The sequence below is a fragment of the Oryx dammah genome, unplaced genomic scaffold, assembly GCF_014754425.2.
Source record: "Oryx dammah isolate SB20612 unplaced genomic scaffold, SCBI_Odam_1.1 HiC_scaffold_12, whole genome shotgun sequence".
NCBI classification, from domain to species: domain Eukaryota; kingdom Metazoa; phylum Chordata; class Mammalia; order Artiodactyla; family Bovidae; genus Oryx; species Oryx dammah.
The window spans coordinates 36,829,924-36,837,924 of record NW_024070196.1 but is presented as its reverse complement, the minus strand read 5'-3'; the positions used below and the strand labels follow the sequence as shown (position 1 = coordinate 36,837,924).

The 8,001-nt window shown below is 40.1% G+C and overlaps 1 pseudogene; it reads right to left on the bottom strand.

Moving 5' to 3' along the window:
* Nucleotides 1-771: 771 nt before the first annotated feature.
* On the bottom strand, nt 772-2,167 carry LOC120871376 (annotated as a pseudogene).
* Nucleotides 2,168-8,001: the final 5,834 nt, after the last annotated feature.

Here is an 8,001-nt window from a genome sequence, read left to right as displayed (position 1 = left end):
AACATAGCAAATCCACATACTGTTTAACAGAGCTTCTTGTAGTTTTTATTCATTTATGACTTTATTGGACTATTAGAGTGAGATATAGTCCACCCTGATGCTAGGAAAGATAGAAGGGAAGAGGAGAAGGGACAGCAGAGGATTAGGTGGTTGGATGGCATCACTGACTCAGACATGAGTTTGAGCAAGCTCCGAGAGTTGGTGAAGGACAGGGAAGCCTGGTTTCCTGCAGTCTATGGGGTTACAAAGAGTCAAACATGACTGGGCGACTGAACTGAACTGATGGTCCACTCATACAAGTTGAAGTCTAATGCTACTGCACAGAAGGTATGGCCTTTAACATTTTCACAATCATTCTTGAATGACATTGGTTTTAGCAGGACACTCAGACTGTTTCATTGTCTGATCTCTGTATTAATAAGTCTTTGTCATATCATAACAAATTACTAGGCTCCAGTAATTGCTGGCTGAATTCATTATTGTTTTAACAAACCCTGGGGACAATTTGCTCAAACGTCTGCTCAAATTACATTCAGAGTTTTTTTTTTTTTCAGAATTTCTATGATTCATCTCTGTAATTTGCTCCAAACTCTGGGTTGGGGTGGGGAGGAGGGAGCTTTTCTTAGCTGTGCATTTCTCTGAATCTCTCTAGTAAAATTGTTGGCCTACAATTTGTAATTTTAAACTTTTTTTATTTTTATTTTTTTGGAAGTGTCTCTTAAACAAAGAGTTGCTTTGTTAATATACATGATTAATACAAACTATGAAGTGCTAAGAAATGTTAATACCTAAGTCATAGCAAGCAGGTGGCAATTCAACATCCAGGGTCAATAGAAAACTTGGGGGGCTGCAACAGGTTAGACTCTCATGGTGGAGGACACATTTTCAGAGGTGAACTAGGTGCAGGTGTAACAGCTTTTCAAGTTCCCTCTCATCACAAAAGATCAGCAGCAGCACTCCATTCAAGGAGAAGTGTGCTATCTGGCACTCTTCAGGCAGGACAAAACCCAAAATCTAGTGGATTGAAGGGGAGGGATTTTTCTACTTCTGGATAAGTGTTGACTGTGGTAGGCACTGAGCTTTTTGCTTTAATGACCTTCCCAGTCATGTTTTTGGTAGAGAAGGTTGTGTTTCTATCTGAGTGGTTCACTAGTCTTTCTTGACTTTTCTGAGGTTGATAGTTTCAAGTGCCTTTCTGGCAGCTCTGGGTAAGGTGTGTGGAGCATCAACATTTTACCAACATGTGGTGTTGAAACCTAAGATCTCCCTTCTACAGTTTTACAGAAGGCTCAGACCCCAGCTTCACTTTGTAAATTGTAAGTAGAGTTACCAATTACTTACAGGTCACATCTTTACCATTTTTAAGAGTGTTCTTTAACCTTAATTTCCTCACATTCTGTTTCAAATAAAGTCAGGTTTTTTGTGGGTAATTTTGGAGCTATATCTATTCTTATGGCCTCATTTTCCTCTTGTGACAAACATCAGGTTACTTTCTGGAACTGGGAGTAGGGACAGTAACTCACCTTTCTTGGAGTGACATTAGGCTGATGATACAGTCTCCAGTGCAGAGATCCTAACCTTTTTTGGCACTAGGGATTGATTTCATGGAAGATAATTTTTCTGTATCAGGGGTGGGAGGATAATTTGGGGATGACTAAGTGCATTACATTTATTGTGCACTTTATTTCTAATCTAATGTCACTGATGATCTGACAGGAGGTACTGGCCTATGGCCTGGAGGTTGGGGACCCCTACTCTAGTGTTCTTGATTTTTTTTCACCTTGCCTGAAAGTCTAACTTGCAGGTAAATTGGGCCAATGCTGAACAAAGCCTCAGTATTTTCAGCTTGTCTAGACTAGGGTTGATTCTCTGTTCTCTGAGGGGTTGCTATGGAATTCAGTGGTTTTATTCAATATATCAGGTAATAAATATTTTATAATGTACAACTTAAGTTATATAGTAATTTTACCCAGTGTTTAGTTTAGTTTGGTCAAGAGTTTAGTCTCTGCCAACCTACTTTTCATTTAAAGAATGTTTTTCTTGCCAAATATGACACGCATATACTTCTAAGTCCAGTAGGATTTAATGGAGCTTCTTCTAATAGCACTGGAATAATAAGCCTAATACAAATACAGTGGTAGGACACCTTATACTGCAACCCAGGCATTGTATAAGTCAACTTAATATCTATCTCATTATAAATATTATTTATTTAGACACTTTTACAATAATATTAAGCTCTGAAATTTAAATGTGTTTACCATAATGTCTATAGATGACTGTCCCTCGTACCTAGATATATTCTACACACTTTGCATAATATAAATTTTCCCACAGTTCTCTGTGTTATTTGCACTTTTCCTAGACTTCAGCTATTAAACATGTCTTATTTTTTACAGTTAAAAGATTTTGTTGTTGTTTAGCCACTAATTAGTGTCCAACTCTTTGCGACCCCATGGACATAGGCCAGGCTTTCCTGTCCTTCACCATGTCCTGGGGCTTGTTCAAACTCATGTCCGTTGAGTCCATGGTGCCATCCCACCATCTCATTCCCTGTCATCCCCTTCTCCTGACTTCTAACTTTCCCAGCATTGGGGTCTTTTCCAGTGAGTCAGCTCTTCACATCAAGTGGCCAAAGTGTTGGGGCTTCATCTTCAGAGTCAGTCCTTGCAAAGAATAATCAGGGCTAATTTCCTTTAGAATTAACTGGTTTGGTCTCCTTGTAGTCCAAGGGACTCTCAAGAATCTTCTCCAACATCACAGTTCAAAAGCATCAATTCTTTGGTGCTCAGCCTTCTTTATGGTCCAACTCACACATCCATGTGTGACTACTGGAAAAACCATAGCTTTGACTATAAGGACCTTTGTAAGCAAAGTAGTGTCTCTGGTTTTTAATACTCTGTCTAGTTTGGTCATAGCTTTTATTCCAAGGAGCAAGCATCTTTTAATTTCATGGCTATAGTCACTATATGCAGCGATTTTGAAGTCCAAGAAAATAAAGATTGTCACCGTGTCCATTGTTTCCCCATCTGTATGTCATGAAGTGATAGAACCAAATAGCATGATCTTAATTTTTTGAAGGTTGACTTTTAAGCCAGCTTTTTCAATATTCTCTTTCACCTTCATCAAGAGGCTCTTTAGTTTCTCTTTGCTTTCTTCCATGAAGGTAATGTTGTCGGCATCAGTTCAGTTCAGTTCAGTTGCTCAGTAGTGTCTGACTCTTTGCGACCCCATGAATTGCAGCACACCAGGCCTCCCTGTCCATCACCAACTCCCGGAGTTCACTCAAACTCATGTCCATTGAGTTGGTGATGCCATCCAGCCATCTCATCCTCTGTCGTCCCCTTCTCCTCCTGCCCCTAATCCTTCCCAGTATCAGAGTCTTTTCCAATGAGTCAACTCTTTGCATGAGGTGGCAAAAGTATAGGAGTTTCAGTGTTAGCATCAGTCCTTCCAATGAACATCCAGGACTGATCTCCTTTAGAATGGACTGGTTGGATCTCCTTGCAGTTCAAGGGAATCTCAAGAGTCTTCTCCAAAACCATAGTTCAAAAGCACCAATTCTTGGGTGCTCAGCTTTCTTCACAGTCCAACTCTCACATCCATACATGACCACAGGGAAAACAATAGCCTTGACTTGATGAAACTTTGTTGGCAAAGTGATGTCTCTGCTTTTGAATATGCTATCTAAGTTGGTCATAACTTTCCTTCCAAGGAGTAAGCATCTTTTAATTTCATGGCTGCAGTCACCATCTGCAGTGATTTTGGAGCCCCCCGAAATAAAGTCTGATTCTGTTTCCACCATTTCCCCATCTATTTCCCATGAAGTGATGGGACCAGATGCCATGATCTTAGTTATCTTAATGTTGAGCTTGAAGCCAACTTTTTTCCCTCTCCTCTTCCACTTTCATCAAGAGGCTTTTTAGTTCCTCTTCACTTTCTGCCATAAGGGTGGTGTCATCTGCATATCTGAGGTTACTGAGATTTCTCCTGGCAATCTTGATTCCAGCTTGTGTTTCTTCCAGCCCAGCGTCTCTCATGATGTACTCTGCACATAAGTTAAATAAGCAGGGTGACAATATACAGCCTTGACATACTACTCCTTTTCCTATTTGGAACCAGTTTGTTGTTCCATGTCCAACTCTAACTGTTCCTTCAGACCTGCAGATAGGTATCTCAAGAGGCAGGTCAGGTAGTCTGACTTTTCAGACTTTCAGAATTTTCTACAGTTTATTGTGATCCACACAGTCAAAGGCTTTGGCATGGTCAAGAAAGCAGAAGTAGTTGTTTTTCTGGAACTCTCTTGCTTTTTCCATGATCCAGCAGATGTTGGCAATTTGATCTTTGGATCCTCTGCCTTTTCTAAAACCAGCTTGAACATCTGGCAGTTCATGACTCATGTATTGCTAAAGCCTGCCTTGGAGAATTTTGAGCATTACCTTACTAGCATGTGAGATGAGTGCAATTGTGCAGTAGTTTCAGCATTCTTTGGCATTGTCTTTCTTTGGAATTGGGATGAAAACTGCCCTTTTCCAGTTCTGTGGCTACTGCTGAGATTTCCAAATTTGCTGGCATATTGAGTGCAGCACTTTCACAGCATCATCTTTCAGGATTTGAAAGAGCTCCACTAGGAATTCCATCACCTCCACTAGCTTTGTTTGTAGTGATGTTTTCTAAGGCCCACTTGACTTCACATTCCAGGATGTCTGGCTCTAAGTGAGTGATCACACCATCGTTTTATCTGGGTCATGAATCTCTTTTTTGTACATTTCTTCTGTGTATTTTTGCCACCTCTTCTTAATATTTTCTGCTTCTGTTAGGTTCATACCATTTCTGTCCTTTATCAAGCCCAACTTTGCATGAAATGTTCCCTTGGTATCTCTAATTTTCTTGAAGAGGTCTCTAGTCTTTCCCATTCTGTTGTTTTCCTCTATTTCTTTGCATTGATTGTTGAGGAAGGCTTTCTTATCTCTCCTTCCTATTCTTTGGAACTCTGCATTCAGATGTTTATATCTTTCCTTTTCTCCTTTGCTTTTCACTTCTCTTCTTTTCACAGCTATTTGTAAGACCTCCACAAACAGCCATTTTTCTTTTTTGCATTTTTTTTCCATGGGGATGGTCTTGATCCCTGTCTCTTGTACAATGTCACCAAGCTCAGTCCATAGTTCATCAGGCACTCTGTCTATCAGATCTAGTCCCTTAAATCTATTTCTCACTTCCACTGTATAATCATAAAGAATTTGATTTAGGTCATACCTGAATGGTCTAGTGGTTTTCCCCACTTTCTTCAATTTAAGTCTGAATTTGGCAATAAGGAGTTCATGATCTGAGCCACAGTCAGCTCCCAGTCTTGTTTTTGTTGACTGTATAGAGCTTCTCCATCTTTGGCTGCAAAGAATATAATCAATCTGATTTTGGTGTTGACCATCTGGTGATGTCCAAGTATAGTCTTCCCTTGTGTTGTTGGAAGAGGGTGTTTGCTATGACTAGTGCGTTCTCTTGGCAAAACTCTATTAGCTTTTGCCCGGCTTCATTCCTCATTCCAAGGCCAAGTTTGCCTGTTACTCCAGGTGTTTCTTGACTTCCTACTTTGCATTCCAGTCCCCTATAATGAAAAGGACATATTTTGGGGTGCTAGTTCTAGAAGGTCTTGTAGGTCTTCCTAAAACCGTTCAAATTCAGCTTCTTCAGCATTACTGCTTGGGGTATAGAATTGGATTACTGTGATTTTGAATGGTTTGCCTTGGAAACGAACAGAGATCATTCTGTCGTTTTTGAGATTGCATCCAAGTACTGCATTTCACTCTCTTTTGTTGATCATGATGGCTACTCCATTTCTTCTAAGGGATTCCTGCCCACAGTAGTAGATATAATGGTCATCTGAGTTAAATTCACCTATTCCAGTCCATTTTAGTTCGATGATTCCTAGAATGTCAACATTCACTCTTGCCATCTCCTGTTTGACCACTGCTAATTTTTCTTGATACATGGACCTAACATTCCAGGTTCCTATGCAATATTGCTCTTTACAGCACTGGACCTTGCTTCTATCACCAGTCACATCCACAGCTGGGTATTGTTTTTGCTTTGGCTCCATCCCTACATTCTTTCTGGAGTTATTTCTCCACTGATCTCCAGTAGCATATTGGGCACCTACCAACCTGGGGAGTTCCCCTTTCAGTATCCTATCATTTTGCCTTTTCATACTGTTCATGTCAAGGCTGTATATTGTCACCCTGCTTATTTAACTTCTATGCAGAGTACATCATGAGAAACACTGGACTGGAAGAAACACAAGCTGGAATCAAGATTACCGGGAGAAATATCAATAACCTCAGATATGCAGATGATACCACCCTTATGGCAGAAAGTGAAGAGGAGCTAAAAAGCCTCTTGATAAAAGTGAAAGAGGAGAGTGAAAAAGTTGGCTTAAAGCTCAACATTCAGAAAACGAAGATCATGGCATCCGGTCCCATCACTTCATGGGAAATAGATGGGAAACAGTAGAGACAGTGTCAGCCTTTATTTTGGGGGGCTCCAAAATCACTGCAGATGGTGACTGCAGCCATGAAATTAAAAGATGCTTACTCCTTGGAAGAAAAGTTATGACCAACATAGATAGTATATTCAAAAGCAGAGACATTACTTTGCAAACTAAGGTCTGTCTACTCAAGGCTATGGTTTTTCCAGTGGTCATGTATGGATGTGAGAGTTGGACTCTGAAGAAGGCTGAGCGCCGAAGAATTGATGCTTTTGAACTGTGGTGTTGGAAAAGACTCTTGAGGGTCCCTTGGACTGCAAGGAGATCCAACCAGTCCATTCTGAAAGCGATCAGCCCTGGGATTTCTTCGGAAGGAATGATGCTAAAGCTGAAGCTCCAGTACTTTGGCCACCTCATGCAAAGAGTTGACTCATTGGAAAAGACTCTGATGCTGGGAGGGATTGGAGGCAGGAGGAGAAGGGGACGACCCAGGATGAGATGGCTGGATGGCATCACAGACTCGATGGACGTGAGTCTGAGTGAATTCCGGGAGATGGTGATGGACAGGGAGGCCTGGCCTGCTGCAATTCATGGAGTCGCAAAGAGTCAGACACAACTGAGCTACTGAACTGAACTGAACTGAAGGGGTTCTCAAGGCAAGAATACTGAAGTGGTTTTCCATTCCCTTCTCCAGTGGACCACATTCTGTCAGACCTCTCCACCATGACCTGTTCGTCTTGGGTGGCCCCATATGGCATGGCTTAGTTTCATTGAGTTAGACAAGGCTGTGCTCCTTGTGATTAGATTGACTAGTTTTCCTTGATTGTGGTTTGTGTGTCTGCCCTCTGATGTCTCTTGCCACACCTACAGTCTTACTTGGATTTCTCTTTCTCTGTTTTTTTTTTTTTCTTAGAAGTTTGCATATCTCTAGTTCATTTAGTTATTGTCTGCATATCTGTTGTTATTGATATTTCTCCTGGCATCTTGTTATTGATATTTCTCCTGGCATCTTGATATTTCTCCTGGCATCTCCTGGCATCAGCTTGTGATTCTTCCAACCCAGCATTTCACATGTTGTATTCTGCATGTAAGTTAAATAAACAGAGTGACAATATACAGCCTTGACACACTCCATTCCCAATTTTGAAACAGTCTGTTATTCCATGATCAGTTCCAACATTGCTTTTTTGACATAATAATAATAGATCTCATGGGGAAAAATAATCCCAGGAAAGTATAAATGGGTAAATATTTAAAAAAACAAAAACTGAACTTAGACATTTTTGAAAGAATTCAAAAATGGAATTTCATAGTAACATACCTAAGTATTTAAAGTATAACTAGTACATGTATTTATTTTTATATTATAATTTTCTTTGAAGATTACAACTTTTTTGGATGGTGGTATTCAGTCCAAATAATTATAACTGACATCAGCAAAATTCAAAACTAAGGTAACAATAGAAGAAACTGAATATAGTTGAATTACATAATGAAAATTTTTATGCACAATACATACA